At 41.3% G+C, this 20,264-nt stretch overlaps 1 long non-coding RNA gene across 5 annotated transcripts in view; it reads left to right on the top strand.

Annotated features, from left to right (window-relative positions):
* The first annotated feature begins 404 nt into the window (after positions 1-404).
* Positions 405-20,264, top strand: part of LOC115612052 — a 108,065-nt gene continuing 88,205 nt past the window's right edge. For 4 of the 5 annotated variants that reach the window (XR_003992865.1, XR_003992862.1, XR_003992861.1 and 1 more), the window contains exon 1: positions 17,593-18,107. This is a non-coding gene — a long non-coding RNA (uncharacterized LOC115612052). Of the gene's footprint in view, positions 500-17,592; positions 18,108-20,264 lie in introns of those variants that run through there. The other variant, XR_003992863.1, reaches the window with a different exon arrangement.

Genomic DNA, 20,264 nt, shown 5'->3' with positions numbered 1-20,264 from the left:
TCGTTTTAGTAATGGAGGACTTGTTTTGTGGCAGGTAAACGTGGATAGTTTCTTTGTGATGTTTGTAAACGTATTTATTTCCCTTCATTTTAGCCGTGCTTATCTCCTCTGTCCTCAGCCTGGTTTACTCGACAAGCAAGCTTGTCCTGAAGGCAGCACTTTCCCTTCGGTAGAGCAGGAGGACCCGCTGGGTGATGTGTTTGCAGCCCAACTTCTCCCTTATGTTTTCTTGCCTGAAATTCCCCTTGGAGAGTCTAACTCAGTGCAAAAAAAGAGCAAACCCACAAAGTGTGTGTATACCTGTCTGTCAGGGTGGAGGAGTATGTGGAAAGGAGTGGGGGAGAGATGGACTTGAGAGATGAAATCCTGCACATGCTGTTTTCTCTTTCTCCTAGCAGAGGCAGCCCTTTTGCTGAAGGCCTGCGAGAAGAACCTTGTTGCTGGGTAGGATGTCCACAAGGCTGTCTCACGGTGTTTTGGCCACGAGCTACAGCCTTAGGTGGGTTCTGTTGTCTCCGTGTAATGCTGTCACTGCTTTGTGCACTGGTAGCTTTGACCACCTCACTTTTGGGCTGCCGTGTGATCATTGTCTGTATGCGGAAGGAGGGAGAAGTGGTTCAGTAATTCCTCTCCATGTGCTCTTGATTCAGCAGCCTGGGTAGGGATCTGCAGCCTCCACATGTCCTTAGGTCAGGCAGGATGAAGAGAACATGTGCGACTGGCACTCTGGATAACTGGACTTCAGGAAAAGCACCCTTGAGGGTGTGCATTATCCTGATGTCTTGGGCTAATTAAGCTGCTTCTGGTTTCCCTGGTGGATTTCTTTAATATTCCTGTAAATAGTATTTGTAGGGCTGTTTGTCCTTCTGCCTGGAACCTGATGGGTGGATTTCTGTGTGCTGCAAGAGCCTGAGCGTGTTGCCTCTTTCTGGCAGCAAGTATATACACTCTCTTAAATGCTACCAGGAAGGAGCTGCAGAAGTCTGAGTGAAACAGCACCTCTATTTTGAAATGGACCATTGCTTTATCCCTGCCATTCTTGCCTTTTGGGGATGGCTGCCTTTCCCACACAGCTCCAAGTAAGAAGACAAGCAGAGGAAAGAATAAGTGCTTTTTCCCTTGCACATCATTAGTGAAGAGCTCCGAGAGAGGAAAAGTGACCAAGGCTCACAGGCAGCAAGAAGGAAACCAGTTAAAATGGTGCAGTTTGTCCCCTTTGTAGGGGGTAGAATCCCATCCCTGGCTGGATTGACTTGCAGAAACAATTATAAAATGCAAATATTTATGAATCACTGTATATGTTGTAATCTGATTTCCAAAACAAACATTGCTTTGTGCTGAGAGCAATATGCTGCAGGGAATAAATGCTGCTAGTCAGGCTGAGGGGTGATGCAGCGACTCCTGGAGCGTGATGTGCTCCTGGCAAGTTGTTGGGTCTCTGTTCAACAAGTGTTTGTCAAAGTAGTCAACTGTGACTGGGTGGATTAGAAAACCTTGTGAGGACCAGTATCAGTTGCACTGATTTTGAGAGAAAGCAACTCGTGATCCAATATATTGGCAACTGGCACGAAATAAAGGTGCTGCCATGAAGTCGTACAATGAGTATCACTTTGCAGGATGAATTCTGGTGCCTCGTCTTGATTATATTTCTAGCTATAAGAGAAAATAATGAGGCTTTTTTAAAGGGTGGCCTGGCTGCAAGGAGCTGCTTTATTTCTGTAGCAGTTGGTAATGTGGTTGTATACAAATACTGATGGTTTGTGTGAAGACTGTATTTCGGGAGCTGTGTTTAGTTACAAAGATTAAGACCAGGTCTGATGGACGGGTACAATGTCCTTTATCAAAATACAACACAGCAGTAAGAGAGAGTAAATCAAAGTGTGTGAAGGAAGCTGCTTCTTCCGTTGTGGAAAACATCTCAAGCATTAATCGCTAACTTCCTTTTGCTGGAAGCATGACAAAGGAGGTAATTTCCTTCCAAATTACAGGGCACAGTGGTTTTTAAGTAGAAAATGCATTCCTGTGCAGAAGGCCACCACAGTAGGTGCTGGCCTCTGAGCCGAAGACTATTATGCACTTCTTAATTTGTCTCTGCTTATAATTAAGCTCATCACATAGAGCTTGAATAAATCAGGGTATAAATACATTATTAGAATGAAGTTATATAATGTGCATGTGCCTCTAATACTAATAACATAATCTGTTATATGTCTGCTTTATACAGCTGCATGACATGGTGTATTTATCACAAATCTAGCATTTGTATATTCCTATAATGGCACATCTTTTTTCAATTGCTTGGGAGCCTGAGGGTATGCAACATCCCTTTATCATTGCACTCTGATGAAACACCAATAAAGATGAAAATGCTGCAAAGAAATGTGGACCTGTAGTGACAGGGGAAGCTACAAATTCAGGGGCTAATACACTTCTATATCTCATAAATCGACTTATGCTTTTGCTTATTTGCAAAAGAGAGTAGCAGAGAACATGCAGTCTCTGTATGCACAGTAAGGCAGAGATAACATAAATAAGAAAAAGAAGTGATGCCAATTGAATGCAATATTATGTATTTAAGATGGAAGGAAGTAATTTGAAGGAAAGAAAACCACCCTTGGCTGATGATATTCCTACAGAGCTTGTACCCAATGCTTTGCAATAGCCTTAAAAAGCGGTGTTCGCTTAGTTCTAAAGTCACAGCAGTGAAAACCAGGAATGTCTGGTAATGTCTGTGGCAGAAGAGGTTTAGATCTCTTCCCTCTGTGGTCCCAAGGGTACTCGCTTCTTGTTTGCATTGGGTGCTTGGAGACAGAGCAGCAGAAACTGAAAACTCCTCCCTTTCTTGCCAAGCTGGGAATATGGTGTGGCATAGGCTTGGTGGAGCATAGCTCGGCCATTCCCATTTGAAATCCCTGTGTGGATCAAAGGTGACTCAAAGCATACTGTCTTTTTTTTACTAAAAGATCATGAAATGGAATGCAAAGATTTTACTGGATTATATTTCTAACGTTCAGCTTTTGGGGAAAAAGGCCGAACACAATAAAGTTGTCGCTGTTTTGAGCGATCTTATAGCCAATAAGAAAGCAGAAGGTGGCAACTAATTTCCCACATTACAATCATCATCAGTGTTTTTCTTGGAGGATAGAAAATGCAATGAGAGGTTTTAATTGTGGGTTATTGGGGCGAATAATCCTCATGCAAAACAGAACGTGCATGTACTTTCTGAAACACGATGGCAGTTACTGCTTGCTGAGAATGTGATTTCTTCTCAAATCCTGCAGCATCCCTTTGCTTTTATCAGCTCTGACAGCTTCACAGGTGTGGGGACAAAGATGGGCCTAAAACCAGTCCGTTAGGTAATACAGAAAATAGAACGATTTCTGTGACATAGCGCAAAATCTCTTCCTTCAGCTGTCATGTGGTGTCTCTTTTCTTCTTTGTGCTTTTTTTCCCTTAAGCCAGACTGCTGAATGATGAGAGCGGGGTTTGTGCTTCATCATTTTCTCTCACAGGAGCAGGGGAGCACAATGCGTTTTATTTCATGTTATTAGCTGGGCTATTGCTGGGCTGCTTCATGATTGCAGGTCTTTTCCTCTTGCCTCCTCGTTTGCTGTCATAATGGGAAAAGCACGGTGGTGATGGAGGAAGCAAGCAGCCATCAGGATGGGATGGAAAGGCAGTAAATTATGGTAGGGCAGGAGGATCTGTAAAGATCTCTTGCTCCCCTTTGCAGATATCTCTATTATTCTACTGGTCCTTGGAGGTGATGAGAGAAGGGAGTGAGATTTTAAATAGAAAGGACTGCTGGCAATTACAGCCCATTATTGCACATGCATGTATGAGTGAGAATACTCTTCATAGCAACACTCAGTGCTATATATCATCCTGTCTTGCACATTTTACATACCTATGCAGGTGTATTGGAGTAGACTGAACCTGCTGCAAGGAACAAAGGTTTCCAAGAACTGCTGCGCAGGTCCATTTGCTGCAATAGGGATAGCTTGGAGTAAGCTTGGTTTGAAAATGCATATTCCTAGAAAAAACAAACAAACAAACAAGCAAAAAAAAAAAATCTAGAAAGCCTTAAAATCAGGGGTGTAATAATGAATGAAATGATTAAATGGGAGATTCAACTCCTTTGCATGTGTAAAATGTGACCACTTTGTGCAGCTGGAACCAGAAGCAGGTAAAGCCCTTCTATGAATATTTGCTCTCTTCACTCCATAGTGGGCAATGTTTTGTAATGTTTTGATTAAAACAGCCAACATGTATCTTTTCAGGACTCAGACTTGTATTACTGTTTGAAAAACTATTTATTTTATTTTATTTTATTTTATTTTATTTTATTTTATTTTATTTATTTTTTTATTGTATTTTATTTTTTATTGAGTGTATTACTATTTTAAACACTAATTTTTTTTTTACAAGACCTTGCAGAATGGTAATAATAGACTCAAAATTACTATGCTTTGTATCTGCAATGAAATAATAGTGCCTGGCCTGTGCTATTTTCTGTCCAGAGGTGGGCATAGTAGGTCAGGGTGGAAGAGAAATCCTAACTAATAGTAGAGAAATACAAGTATTCTGGTCCAGAGGAATGTGTCCATAAACAAATATTTTCTAATGGAGTTCATAAAACAATTGGTTCTGAGCTGGTGAAGGGTAAAATTGAGCCTTTGTATTTAGTTTTCCTGGGAGTAATTGTCACAGCAGCTAAGAACTGAAAGGAAGTATTAGTAACTACAGGATTTGTAAAACCCCTCATGGGATAAAACACCTATTGCTTGCATGGGAGTGTAATTATGCTGTATGTACCTGGTCGTACTGGCCTGTAGCATCATCAGTAAGAGGTGATGCTCTGTTGACTTTTGGGAAGTTAGCAAGCTTCAGGGGCCAAATACAGAGATAGAAATGTATATAAAGAGAAAAGGCTCAGCATAAACTTCAGAGACAAACCATTTACTCAAGGCAAGATAGTGGTAGGTCACTCCCTCTGATAAAAAGTAATACTTAAGGACAATACCACAAAGTAGTACTGCTGTGCTGTGTTTAATATGTCAATTAGAAGAGAAGTTGATTGAACACAGCCTACAGTTTCCCAGCATTGTATAAGCTTTTAAAGAGCAATACAGTTCTCTGTATACGCTGTATTCTCTGTAGACGCTAAACTGATGTTTGATTGTGCTAAGCTCTTTTGTGCTTGACTTTTGAAACTTCCTGCAAGTAGCTTCTGAAGTTAATCTTTTGTACTCTGAATTGCTGAAATGGACATACCAGGCAACAAAAATATTGGGATTATTATTATTATTAGCCATGTATTGTTAACCAAAATATGAATTATTCCCTAGGTTTTCCATTAATTCCCCAGTGAACACCAGAAGAAACTTTCAGTTATCTCTGTATTTCTCTATGCTCAGAGGACTTTAATAAAGAACTGGCTATTGAAGGCAACTCCCACACTAATCACTTTGTGGATGGATAGGCAGCCTTTAATTTTTGGATTTTATACCTTCCTGCTCTGGCTAAAGCATCTTCTGGGGAAGGTTATGGATTTTCTCCTCACTAAACCAGCCCATAGCCTGCATATCGCTGCGTACCCTAATTGCCATTGATATCTTAGCAGCCACCCTGTTCTAAAATGAATTCTCTTTTAAATAGCAACAACTCTATTTGCACATAATGTGGAAACTTGGACTCAATGTAAGAGATTAGGATTGGGCTGAAGAAGGAAGTAAGACACTGGTGTTTTAGGGGTGTTGAAAAGTCAAACCATGATTTGGACCTTACGGTGGAAGTACCTTCTTCCATGTAATTAGACCGTGACTCCCACAGAGGATGGAGTGGTAGATATCAGCTTTGCAACAACAGATTTATGTTTAGGCTGTCAAAAGGGAAAAGAAGAAATCTGCCTGAAAAAATAGTGACTGAGCATACCTTAAAAAAGAAGCCATTTAGGTATGGTTTCCTTCTGAAAAGGAGGGTCATATTTGTCCTTTTCCTACTGTCATTCAGGATCTCGTCTGTGCTAATTGTTAAGCACCTCATACATAGAACCACAGAATGGTTTGGGTTGGAAAGGACCTTAAGATCATCTAGTTTCAACCCCCTGCCACAGGCAGGGACACCTTCCACTAGACCAGGTTGCTCCAAGCCCTGTCCAAGTGCCTTACCATGTGGTTATAGATTAAAGGATTTTGATGCTTGAGCTCTATATCCATTCTTTGTTTATGGTCAAAGGCAAATGCATTCCTGAATTAAAAAAGGAAGAAGAAAGGAAAGGAGAGGCTGGGCCAGTGAGAGGATGGGGAAATAGGAAATACAGTGACCTTGTAACACTACAGCCTTTTTTACTTACAAATGGAAATACATTTCTTAATGCAAAGAGCGTCATGATTTCCTTGCGGGATGCGATGGCTCTGCTCTGGTGAGGAGCCTGAAGGTAGCTCTGCTCACCTCTGCTCCTGAGGGCTTTACCTCAGTGCCAGGCTTTTTTTTGCTGGTATTTCTGCTCAGCATAGGCAATAAAACTGGCATAGTAAGTGGAGCATTTGTGATGGATGCTGAATGCATGCAATGTTTCCTTGTGGGATGGGAGCCTGTGTGTCTGCAGGAACAGCACTTTGAAGAAGCAAAGAAAACTCACGCTGGTATTTCTCCCTTTAATACATTAGAAGTTGTGTCATAAGTACAGCTCAAAAGAAGTTTTTAATGGCCTTAGAAAAGGCAGAATAAGAAAGAGGAGTAACAAAGATATAAAGATATAAACTACCCACTCAGTTGTAAATCTCGTTCTATTTATTTTTACTTTCTGACCAGTACTACCCATGTACTGTAATGTCTGGCAGATCCTATCTTTTTATGTAGCTGACCAATAGAAATGTGTGTCACCATAAGCCATTTAGAGTGAAGAAAAAGCTTCCTCACCCTTTTGAGTTAAAATCATTCTTCAAAGTACAGTTTTAGGAATTATGTATAGCCTCAAGCAAGTCTCGTTGCTTGATCAGCCTCAGCAAAGAGTGAGTGGCTGGCCCAGAAATGGAAGATGATGCTGTGAGTGTTCAGAGTGTCTGTCCTTAGCAAAAGGAGGACATCTTTCTGAAGGCACAGAGTTTTGCTACCTCCATAAATACTTCTGCTTATTCTGAGGGTACGAATTAAGAAAGTAGGTGTTATCTTCCCCCCCGCCCCAAAGGATGAGGAGGCTTTTTGAAGCAGCAGAGGCTTTAGGTATGACAGTACAGTCAGTTATGCTTGGAGTACTGAGGATTGATTTTATGGAAGTTAATTCCTCTTCCTTTCAAGGACTGAAGGTTGCATACAAGGGCACGAGGATATATTGACTGGCTGGGAATGAATGCAGGGTTTAAGGAGTCTGAGGTGCTTTGTGACACATGTCATTTCTGAAAAAATGAGCCATCCAGAAGAACAGTTTGTCTGCCCTGATGTGCCAGGGAACTTTATGTATTGGCAACAGTGATGGAGTGAGAGTGCAGCCAAAGCTGAGCACTGCAAAAGACTTGAATTTTCATGAGGGACATAAGCAAAAGACAGTCAATGCTGTTTGAAACACAGACCATAGGAACTGTGCTAATTTGGTGAGTCTAAGCAGCATGCTGGGGTAGGTAATGTAACACAGCTGTACCAGTGACTGAGCCAGGAACAGTTACAAACCACTTGATTACATAGACAGCCAAAAAGGAAGCTTAGGAAGTTACAGAAGTTTGTTGGTTGTTCTCGTTTCTCTTTTCTTTTTTCTATTTTTAGCTCATAGTTTACTATCAAAAGATGTTTTCTCTAGAAAGATTAGAATTTTAGCTGCCTGAGGGCCTATCTCTTAGGAGGGGTCTTTGGAAACTAATATATTTAGTTCTGTTATGCACAGGTTTGGGAACCATTTCCACCTGATGGTGATGGGTTGCCTCCTTCTTAAGGCTGTAAATTGCCCCTATCTCCTCAGCATTTTGAACACTGAAGGAAAAAAGTGATTTTTCACAAGTCTACCTGCTCTGCGAATGGTTATCTTCAATATGCTTAGACTATCTTTGATCTCATGTCCTGGAAGTGGTTTTTCTTTCATGTTCAGAAGTAGAAGAACATGTACTTAAGATCAGCCTCGGACTGCAATATGGCCAACCTCTCTATCTGTTTGGACAGCTTTTAAAATACCTGCTTGCAAAGGTAATCCTGACGAAATTTCTTCTTCTGACTTACAGACAGAAGTATGCAATTCTTGCCTTCCTTCTGGCAGGGTGGAGGGACGGAGGTCGCTGTGGTAGCGATGGATGTCATGTTTTGGAGTTATTTTGTTGAAGGAAAGGTGTGCATTCGTTGAAGCAAAGAGAACACAGAGAATACTGCAGGGGTTAAAGTAAAGCACAGGGAAAACATAAGTGCAAAAAGACAACCCAAATCTCTAGCATTAGAGAACCTCCAGGTTATGACTCTAGTTTTCAGCACAGTTTTGTAGACCTTATTTCTTATGCGATGTTTCATCGTAGCCTCTCCAGTGTCTCCGAATTTCCACATGGACTGACTGAAGTTAAAATGATCAGTGTTTTTGAGGCTTTTAGCTGGACTCCCATCCTTTGTGCCTCTGCTAGCACAGTTTCTTTGCACCTGACTTAAACAATAGAGAGTCTGAATCTGGGGGGGGTTCTTCCTGTTGAGCACCCAAAAGATGGGTGGTAGCATCTCCTCTGCTATGATAGATATGAGACATCATATATTCATATTCATATATTCATGTGAAACAATCGTATTTCATCCATGATCGATATGGACATCATAAGAGAGTGCACGTCCCCTTCAGTGCTGGTAATGTGGGACTAGTGGGATGTGGGAAATTTGGGAGCCATTGCAGATGAAAACCTGATATTAGAGGTTAGATCTCTAAATGTTTCTTCTCTATCCCACACTACACTATGAAAAGACTACCTCCAATCAGAAGGCAAATCATGCATGAAAAGTTGGAATCTCAAAGTTAATGTTCTGAGCATTATTTTCCTAATGCAGGAGCCAATAGTCCTTTTGTTAAATATGCGCAGTGGCTCTGCTTTTTTAGGTTTTGAAGGAAAACACATTACTTTTCTGAATACAGAGGTAATCAAAATTCAGTCAAGTGGGATGACTCCGTGAGTTCTGACATCAAAGGGCAATCCGTTTGATTGATATCAGTCAGATGGCAATATTGTTTGAAGAAATGTAGTCAGAAGACTGGCAATTTAAAGGCTGTAAAAAGTTAGGGGAGATGGGAGTGCAGTGTTCCATACTGATTTCCAGTGTACAAGACTGTGGATTAGAGAATTGGCAGTAACATGGCAATCTTGTCTCTCAGACACATGCATCTGAAAGGACAGAGAGGAAGAAAATCGAGCTCCTACTTCTCAGACAAGACAGTCAGTGGGGCATTAAAGATACAGTAGTAAATAATTCCTTCATCTTTTGCTTTACTTGCTGCATGAAACGAGGGATTACATTTTGCTTGAAATATATAGAGCACGTAATATTACCAGGCATTAATAAGCAACGAACAACTTCTTTGTCATAGGTTTGTTTGTAGGATAGTATTGATTCCACTGTCTGCATACAGAGAACAACAGCTCTGTTACGTCTTCCTGACAAATACCAAACATTAGCTGTACAGATACAGTTGGTTTTACTCTATTTCCCTGTCTTGTTTTTTGCCTTTGTTTCTTAATAGAAGTAATGGAACAATGTCCTTTTACTGTAAATGGTTCCTTTGCTAAATATGTCACAGGGTCATTACTCCCAGCAGGGTTAAAAACAATGCAGAAAGCTACCTACAGGATTAGAACATTGCCAGGTAAAGCAAAGTGAAAAGAAATCATTATGATTACTTGAAAACATTTTACACTGCTGGCAAAAGGTACCAAAATTGCATCAAAATGATTATAAAAACCAAGTTAGTTGCACAGTAAAGCATCGTGATAAAAAGTTGTGAGAATCGCCATAGAATATCACAAGAATTCAATGTCAGGGTAAAAAGACTAAAGGCTATCAAAGAAAAGCTCGATACCATTTGAAGTGTAAATGCCTAACTAGTCATAAACACTAACTTGAAATATACTGGTCTGGGAAGAAGAAGCAAAGATATTATTGAAGTATTTCACATATCAAGGTTGTTCTTAGAATAAAGTAGTTATTGCTGCTAGTAGGGCTGTGCCTGGAAATCCTGGCTTTCAACATGGACCTGACTACACCAGGCATTGCTCCAATACGAGGTAAAGACGTGACCTAATTCCAACCCAAAATGTAAAATATGAAAGATGGATGTAGTTGAGCATAGTTTCAACATGGGCTCAACACGGGTGGTTTCTTTCTTTTTTTGAAGGAAGTAAATCAAAGCTGTTTTAAGGAAACTAGAGATATTTATGGGCTGCTGCCACTTGAGCATGAGGAACAGTTAGAAGGAAGCAGTATATCTTTGGAAAGGTAACACGTGGAAGACAGGGAGTCTTACAAAATACCCCAGTTTCATATTTTTACTTATCAGCTTTCTTTATCAATGTATTTTCTTTGTATCATGAAAAGTAGGGTTGGGCTCAGTGTCAAAATGATGCAAATTTACAGAATCACCAAATCACACAGTGGCTGAGATAGGAAGGGATGCCTGGAGACCATCCAGTCCAACCTCCTGCTCAGAGAAGGGTCAGCTACAGCAGGTTGCTCCGGGCTGTGGCCATCTGGGTTTTGAACATCTCCAGGGATGGAGGCTCCGTAGCCTCTCTGGTCATCCTGTTCCTATGTCTGATCACTCCCACCCATAAAAATACTCTTTTCTTAAGTGAAATTCCTTGTGTTTCATAGAATCCCAGAATAGTTATGGCAGGGGGTTGGAACTGGATGATCTTAAGGTCCTTTCCAACCGTAACTATTCTATGATTTTATGATCTTTATTTTCAGAGAATTCAGTTAAAATCTCTGAAGAACTCAGAAGTGTTGTTCCTATTGCTATCTTTTTCCTTGCTGGGGGAGGCTGCGCACCTAGAGCAGTTTCTGTTCCTTTTTCTATGTCACTTTATCCCCTTTCCTCACCTGAGGTCTGGAAAGGGCTGTCATTCTGTATGTCAGCAATTGCGACGGAGGACAGTGGCACTGCAGGAGCTCAGGCCTGACATGGTTCAAGCCTGAACAGGAGAGGAGGGTCTGGATGCAGCCTGGACACTGCAGCTTTTCTGGAGATGGCAGGTGGCTGGTGCTGGATTTCTTTTGGATGTTGCTGTCACTTGGGGTGAGATTTGGTGGCACTGGGGGAGCAGGGTCCTTTACAGAGGGGGAGCCAGCCAGGCTCGTGGTCCCAGGCTGATGTTTGCAGCACCCCACTGTCACTGGCTTACTCCAGGCATGAAAAGGGTGGGAATAACTCTCTGTAGCTCCCTGCTTCCCAGGCCGGGCACTAATCCCCTCCCACTGAGTAATTCAGGGCTTTACACTCTCAGTATGTGTCACTTTGTATAAAAGTGCTCATTGCACCATAGCTGGCAGTGGAACAAAAATGATGCTCGTACAGAATGAATAACTTCTGAGGCTGGCTGGAGGTCAGACAGTGTTTTGTTGCTGTTCAAGAAAAGGTAATCTTTCTTGGAGGTAACTTTTGCCATTTCTGGCTCTTGAATATTAAGCTGTGCAATCTTGTCACTTGTATAATTTCCGGATATTTTCTTTGTAAGCGAATGGAGAAGTTAACTTAGATTTTCAGTCAGGCAAAATGACTGGCATTGCTGGGAAAAGAGATTTGGTAGGATGTAAAAGCCAGAAATGCATGAGGATGTTAACACCATACACCTGATCAGTGTTCTGTTTTTCAATTCCAATCAAGTGCCAGTAAACCCAAAGTTTTTGTTGTTTCTGTCCTTTTTTTGGGTTATTTTGTACAAAAAAGAGAAAAAAAGAAAAAAAGAGTTTGGAAACTCCTTTGGATCTCTCAACATAGTTTTGTTGCCAACAAGCTGGGGGATGTAGGCTGACATGCATCCTGTTTCTAATAGCACACACACTGTTTCTTTATTTAGAGCCTCTTTACCAGTATCAATTAAACCCCAGTTAAATCTGACACATCTTAACCTTGCGTTGGATCCAATTCATTGCTACAGCAGAACCCATATGGCACTGAGACAGTTGCAGGCATCAATTCATTGCTTATGTAGAGTTACTGGCTAAATGCCAAGCAGTAATCACTGCTTTTTGTTAATAGACATGTTTGCTTTTGCAGTCGTTTCTATACACAGTGCTCTAGATTAATTAGAACAAAATCTGTCATCCATCTAAGAAACAACCAGAACTCTTGGGGTTGTTTTTTTTTGCTTCAGATTTAAAGAGAAATGAGTACGAGCAGCCAAAGGTGGTGGTGGTGGAGAGTTACTCTGTTTATTCTAGAATATAACCTATTATGTTTATTGAGCACACATATATCTGCTATTTTACTTAAATAAAAGGGAATAGGGGGAAATTGCTGGTCATTGAAAATACACATACAACTTGAGGCAGTAATTGTAGAAAGACTAATCATGTTTTGGTTTTTTTTAACCTGAATGTTAAGAAATAGCAAGAAAACTAATGTTAAAGAAGCCACAATTCTGTTTCTGCAATTAAATGACACTTTCTACCTACAGAGACACTCAAATTATGGAAGTGCACATGGAGGTGGACTTACAGAATCACATAAATATCTCTGAGCTTTGGGTTATTGAGGCTTGCTTTTGCTGCAGCCTGCTTACAGTTTGAAACAACATCAGCTCTGGTAGGCAGGGTCATTAAACCAAAAAGAAATAGTTCCTGCATTACTGGTGTTGTATTTTAGAGACATTTTAACGTGTGACTATACACTTTTGTCCTCCCAGCCCCAGCTTGACGCCTGAATAATGAACACAATTGGGGTAACTGGTGGATATTGAAGTCTTCTGGGTAAATCATTAGCATTTTAAGATCACTTTATGCTATATCCAGATCTGTTGTGGTGGTGGATACATACATGGTGACCTATACTAAGCCTGGAATGCACTCAGGAGTGAGTGTTTTATGCAATAGGGGAATACTTTTAAGCTGCTACATTACGCGATAGAAATAACAAGCCATTTCCTACAGATTCTTATAGTGGTGCTTACCATCATCAAAGTATTTTAAGAAACCATTTTGGAGCATGTTATCTAATCAGTTGTGTAGTTTTTTTATCTCCATAAAAAAACATTCTGGTGGTGGTTTTTTTAATGTTAGCTATTTTTGTTTGCACAGAAAAATTACTTTGGTTAACCTGATTTGCAAGTGAAGCTTTCTGGTCCCCAGTTCTTTCATTCATAACTGTGTCACATAGGACCTGATTAAAAATCTGCTGGGGCTTTCCATTTGATTCATTAGGATTTGGATGGTGTCCACTGTCATGATTAAGGACCTGACTACTGATTGTCAAACAACTACTTGCTTAGCTGTTACTTGCTAACACTTTGCAATGACCCCATGTTAAGAGACCTAAACTTAGTCAGCAGTCAACAATTAATGGTAATCTCCAGTTTTCACTTAAAGTAGCAATGCTATTTGTAAGCTTTGAGGTATTTGTGTTTGCTTAAAGTAGCAATGCTATTTGTAAGCTTTGAGGTATTTGTGTTTGCTTAAAGTAGCAATGCTATTTGTAAGCTTTGAGGTATTTCTGTTTGCTTAAGTGATTTAATGTGATTTATACCTTAGCAGCGGATCCTATTAACAGACACCCTTACCTCTTCCTCAGTATTTCTGATTTATACTCCATATATGTTACATAAGAAAACGTGTGTATTACATATATATATAAAATATAATTTCCCTTTGCATAAAAGGACCGTAAAAATACGCCTATTTTCTGGAAGTTATAATCTCTTTCAAAACTTTTTCCTAATGTTGAGCTAATGTTTTAGTATTCCAGTGCTGTTGGTCCATTGTTCGGAAGTACAGCTTTATCAGCAGAATGTGTGGCAGATGGTTTACATTTGCATTAGCCTTCTGGAAAAGGAATCAGCTCCCACCAACATAAGCTTCGGCTTTTCTTTACAACATTTACAACAAATTCGTCAGAATAGCATTTTTAGAGGAAAAAAAAAAAAAAAACCCAATCCGACTGTCTTTGCCTTCCTTTTTTGAAGAGGAAAAATGAGTCCTGTTCCAATGCCCTCATCTGCACATATATCTTCCATCCCCTCCCCCAGTGTTTGTTAAAATGATTTAAGTATTTCATTATGCAAAATGACTTTTATAGAAAGACCTTCCTTTTTGCCCCACAGTCATTCTTAATTTCGTTTGTCACTTGTTATAGAGTGGAGTTATGTGAGGCTAGGATATATTATTTGTTCTAGTCTGTATTGGATAATTTATTACATTAAGAAACCAATAATTTTCAAATATAATCAGATTTAAGTTTTTAATAAGATTCATCCTCCCATTCACACTTGCTTAATTTAAGGATATTAAATCTGCTCCGGAATGAGCTTCCTCTCAAAGCCTTATGTGCCTATTAAAGGATTTTATTTCTGATGTGTTAATAGGATTTAATTATATTAGTCCTATAGTCCAGAGACGCACCACAATTGTTAAGCTTGATAAACCAGACAAGTACGTGCTAAAAAAGTGATGGCCAGCTCCTTAAAAGAAGTGAAAAATTACAAGGTGTTACTGTTTTAATCTCTCTGCTATGTAACTATAGCTTTGCATAATGCTGAAGTTTTAAATCTTGAATGTTTAACACACTGTAACTAGGTTTTTTTTGCAAAGAAAAAATAAATCAAGCCTAATGCAGAAATTAATAAGGCTTTTAATGAGTGTTTATATTTGTTTTTCGTTTCTGATTCCCATAGATTAATTTAGATAAAGTTCCAGTTTTATTCTTCTTGCGGCATCCTCTTGTTGTGTACAGACAAAAGCAGCAGCAAGTCATTCTGGCAATCCAGCATATTAAACACTGTCTCGATTTCTTGTTTCCTGTGGCTAATTAGGTTAATGGCAGAGTGACAGAAAGAGAAAACAATGGCTTGGGACGTTTTGCTGAGACGTGGTTAGGGAGATGGAGAGAAAAGAGAGGCGCAAACTCCTGTAGTCTGTAAGTCTCAAGATCTCTTTTGGCAAGACCTGGCATCGATTAGAAGTGCTGGCTCTTGTCAAGCTCGCCCTAAATGTAATGCTAAATGTAATCCTAAATGTACAGGAGTCAGCGCTGCTGATGGCTGCAGACATGGAGAGATGGAGGGAGCGACAAGGTTTGCAGAGAATCTCAGGGAAGGAGGAAAAATTAGCTGTGCGCCATCCGGTTGGACGTTTTGCTTCCAAAATTAGATTGACGTGTGTTATGGCACGTTTCCACTGGTAATCACAGACACTCAACATGTATTTCGAGAAGATTTAGGCCCTCAGTTTTTCTCTCACTTGCACAGAGCTAGACTTTGGGCCTCTCAAAACCTGGTGTAGGCTGCATTTGTTTGGAGAAGATAAACATGTGAAGTACGTTTTCGCTTTTAAAAAAGCCACTTTCTGGCATTTTTCCTTGCCATGATAGCCTTAGAAATGTAAACTGAGATAAACTGTTTTTTGGGTTAGGAAGGAAATGGAAGCAGAGTTCTGCTTTGCCCAGTGAGGGGTTGGCGAAGGAAGCTATAAGGCGTCATGCTGGTCCCCCAGCCTGCTGGATCCACCTACCCAAAGCCCTGGGCTGGAGAGCCGAAGCTCTGCCCAGGGAATGAAAAGGAGAGGAACAGGCTTGTTGCTGGGTGGAGCGGCAGGAAGAGGCACAAGACAGTGAATGTAGGGTCTGTGCATAAGATAATCATGTTCTCACCAGACTTGCGGCTCTAAATAAAGAAACTTCTTGAAAATCTTATGATTCTGGAGACTCCAGCTTGTGATTGAAACTGTCAGAGACTGGCTGTGGTGGGAGAGGGATGGGTTGAGCACCAGCGGAGGGCAGCTCTTGTTAATGCTCTGGGTTAGGCTGCCCTTGAACCACCTGCTTCAGACTTTGGTGCCAGCCAATGTAGGAACCCACTGTGAGGTCTGTGTCCAAACCTGCAGCGACAATCTGAGACAAGCTGTAACCCAAAGCTGCCAGACATTGACTTCCTGCAGGCACTGCAGACAAATGATAATCTATAAAAGATAATCTGGGTAACAGACAAGTAATTGTGGTGGTCTTTTAATACATATGGTGGTTCTGCTTTTTTGTACGCTTGTAAAGCCTAGTAGCCATGTCATTCCTAATTTATACTGGCTGTGAATAGCTTTTTAAGACAACATTGTGGCTTTCACATTTATAGTTTGATAAACTCCTGATAAAATTACTCATTCAGGCTTGCTGTCTACCATTGGAGCAGGATTATTGATTGCTTTCTATGTCTGCATCGACATATATAAAAAGCTGTGTATATTTATTAGAGACAAAAGGTATCCTGCTCAAAGACAAGCAGGATAAAGCTGTAAACATGCAACTTGTCACCGTTTATACATATATTCACTCTTTTCTCTGCCTGCAGTACTGTACAAGAAGGTCTTTCCTAATTTGACTTGGGATTTATGGCTCTGTAGTGCTTTTTTTTCCAGTTAGGTGCCCATATTTCTTTTCCCATGAATGTCCCAGGCATTTAAAGGGGTGTTTGCTGCCTTGTGTTGCCACTAGAACCAGAAGCTGAAACGATAGCTGCCAGTGGGAATTAGCTGAGTGTGCTTTTGTTGTATCAGATAGCAGGAGTAGGAGCACCGCTGTCTGCCAGCTTTGGCAAGGTAATCACCCCAGGTTTGGTTGCTCTGTTTATGACAGAGGAATTGTGTTCCCGTGAAAAACACCAAGATCCTGAAATTCCCCTCTGTTTCTCCCCCAAAGTTTTCAAGACTTTCCACTGAAGCAGGAAGGATGCTCACCCTGCAGAGATTGTGGTGCCCAGGGGTCACGGGCCTTGTCTGGGACGTTAGATTCATGCCTTGAGGAGTCCAAATGTCAGAGAAATGCTCCTGTGGAAGAAGAGTCTGAAATTGCATGTCAGAGCTGTAAGCAATGCCAAGAAATTCAGACATAAAGGTTTAATTGCAAAGAAAAACGGGAGAGGTGGGAGTAGAAGGGTGTGTTTCACACAGACTCCCAAAGGAGAAATTGATGTACAGTTTGAAAAATAATACCAGAGCTGAAAAGAATCAATGTTCTTAGGCAGATACAGTGATAAAAACTAGGAGACACTTTCAATAGAGACAAGGATTAGATTATTATATGGGCAGAAATAGATCACCATGCACACTGAAGTAGAAAAGCGTGGTGAGTTTCATAGCATGAAGTGGTGTGAAAGTGCATGAAGGCCTGATAGGGAGAAGAGAGAAGAAACCTTTGCCCAGGGAGGTTTGTGCTAAGCGTTCTAGCCCAAGTGGAAGGATACCTGCAGTTTAGGGGTGCGGGGAAGATACAACACCCCCCTCCTCAAACAAACATCCCATCCTTGTGAAATGTAGCATGGCTTGGGAAAAACCAGCAACTGGTGTGCACTGCAGTGGCAAACACTGCAATCTTTAATACTATAAAGGCTGCTCTGCCTATCCTTTTTATACGCACTGATGCTCCTCTCAAATTCCTCATACATGTGGTTTGGTGGGATGCCGTTGTTATTCTCATGATCTGTATCACACACACTTTACCTCTTGTATTATACTGTCAAGCTAATTTTACCCATCTCTCATCCTTTCAGTGCTTCCTTTTAATTTGCTTGTCAGGCTCCCGCATGTCTTTGTATCTTTCTTAGTCTCTCCTGAGTAGGACGTTACTAGAGCACAGTAGGAAATTCACATTTCAACTACTTTTCTCTACATCGTTCCTTGCCCTTCCCTGCACCCATCCGGCCTCTCTGGCATGTTTCCTAGATGATACCTTCCTTCATGATGCATTAAGGTTTATTTTCCCTGAGTACATCAGCTGCTGTTTGGAATCTTTTTCACCTTTTTCTTCAAAATGGAAATGATCTGGTGCTCTGTTACCTTGTTTCCCACATGATCGTGAAGGAGTAGGCAGAGGAACGGTGGCTGGAATACGGAACTGGTTGGGGCTGAGCAGCAGTTGCCATTTCTGCCTCCTCCTCGCACTGTGTTTGTCGCTGGTGAGTCTCGGCGTCTCTTGCTCCTGCATTCTCATCCTTATTTCTCCTTTCCTCGCAGTCTTAAATTGGGGCTGAGGAAAAGGTCACATTAATAACAAAAGTATTAATTTCTGTGCGGCCGAAATAGTTCGCTTCAGTGCTACCAGGCACTGCTTCGTCTTGCTTGTGTGGTTCATGAACTACATGCTAATTTTCTTTATATTTAATTACCTTCGAATGTCTCCTGTGCTTCAGGGTACAAGCCGCCTTCTGACTAATTAGGGCTTTTTCTCTGAACAGGCTATTCCCTATAAGTCTATGAAGAGTTTCTTGCACTTTCCTTTGAAGCATGTGGTAACCGGCAGTAAATGGATTGCTGGATGCTCTGCTCACGAAGTTCCTCTGTTATTAAATCCACAAATTTACACGAAGCAAAGTTAATAAGTGTAGCTGATTGAGCAGACTCGGATCAAATCTTTGGCATGCAGATATAATGGAGTGCATATCGGGTGAGCTGTTGTGCTTCAAAGAAAATACATATATTTTCTCTTAAGACAATTACCCATTCTTTTGTGATAAATGTGCGCTGCATGTTAACTCCTCCCAGTCCAGGCTTTGTCAGGCAAGTCTCCCTTGTGTAAAAGCTGTGCAGGCATCAGAATTTCAGCCCCAGTACTGCTTGGTCAGTGATTAAATCAGTGTGTGCTGCATACAAAAATCACCACAACAATGCTAAATATTACTATTGATTATGTATATAGCAGTCAATGCAAACATATTGTGTTCCAACTGCAAAAGTGACCATCTTAATTAGCTAATGATTTTTAGCCTGATTTCTCAACAAAACGAGATGTTGTGTGATTGCTCTTTCTGTCAGACTGTTCTCCCTCTCTCCCATCCCTGTCACTTCTGGACCTGTTGGGTTCAGTCAGTGTCAGTCTGGATTGACCGAGGGTGGAGATTTGAAAGGCATCAAGTCCTTGCGCGTTTAAATAGTGCATCTGAAAATCCTCCTGATAGACCAGCGAGGGCAGCGCTGGGTTAAACCGCATTAGACACCAGAGCTGGAGCCCTCTGCAGGCACTCACCTGGGGAAGAAATGTGTGGTGCAGGAGCCAGGTTTCACCGATGCTGTTCCTCGCTGAACAACACCGAGGACTTTATCAACCCCTTCAGCTTTTGATTTAGGAAGAGATGGTGTCCTCTGCTCTCTGTTAAGTGTCTGAAATGCTGAGATCATGCGAAGAGCTGAGTCATGGTTATCACTTGCTCAAAAGCTAAACTTCATATTTCTTTCCTTCATAGATCAGGCTATACATTTCAATAAACAAACTAAACACTTGGACTAGGCTGCTGGAGTCACTCTTTCAAAAAGAATAAGAGCCATTTAATGTACCAAATGGTTTATAATCCAAATGGCAGAAAGCTGACTCCCCTTCAGGACAGATCATGCCGGGCTTCCTCAGCTGGCAGTCGCTTGCTACCAGGAGCTACATCTCCAAAAAGCCTTTGTACACACATACAACCAACTAATTTTCTGAAGTTGGGTCATGTCCAAGCATATGAGATTCCTCAAGCATGAAATTCCACTTGACCCTATTAAGGCTTTCTCAGCATCAGATATGTACACCACAGAGTGGATAATGTTCATAACTCATTTCACATTACCCCTGGGTAGTGCCAGTGGAGAAATCCTGTCTAGTCTAATGCAATCAAAGCTGTGAATACGAGGAAATTGAAACATCTGGCCAGGTTTCTCTGCTGTGCCCCAGGATGTGCGACAGGAGAGATTCAGGTCAGGAAGGGGGGGGGGCAAAGGCATCTCTCCAGGGATGTGTGTGCTGTAGAGGACAGATGTCCCAGCGACATCGCCAGCAGCAGCAGGGTGCATCGGCTGGGCAGGTCACCTCAGATAATTTCTTACACCTGCACTGAAGTTCAAACGTGCAACTGCAGTTCATGTGAACTTGCCTAAGCTGACCCAGAAAAAGGGGGCTGGAGCACCTCCTGTATGGAGACAGGCTGAGAACATTGGGGCTGTCAGCCTGGAGAAGAGAAGCTGCGTGGAGACCTCAGAGCAGCTTCCAGTGTCTGAAGGGGGCTACAAGGATGATGGAGAGGGACTCTGCATCAGGGACTGTAGTGACAGGACAAGGGGTGATGGGTTCAAACTGAAAC

Source organism: Strigops habroptila, chromosome 8 (genome assembly GCF_004027225.2).
Source record: "Strigops habroptila isolate Jane chromosome 8, bStrHab1.2.pri, whole genome shotgun sequence".
NCBI classification, from domain to species: Eukaryota; Metazoa; Chordata; class Aves; order Psittaciformes; family Psittacidae; genus Strigops; species Strigops habroptila.
Note: the sequence above shows the minus strand (reverse complement) of the source record. Positions and strands in the feature narration are given on the sequence as shown.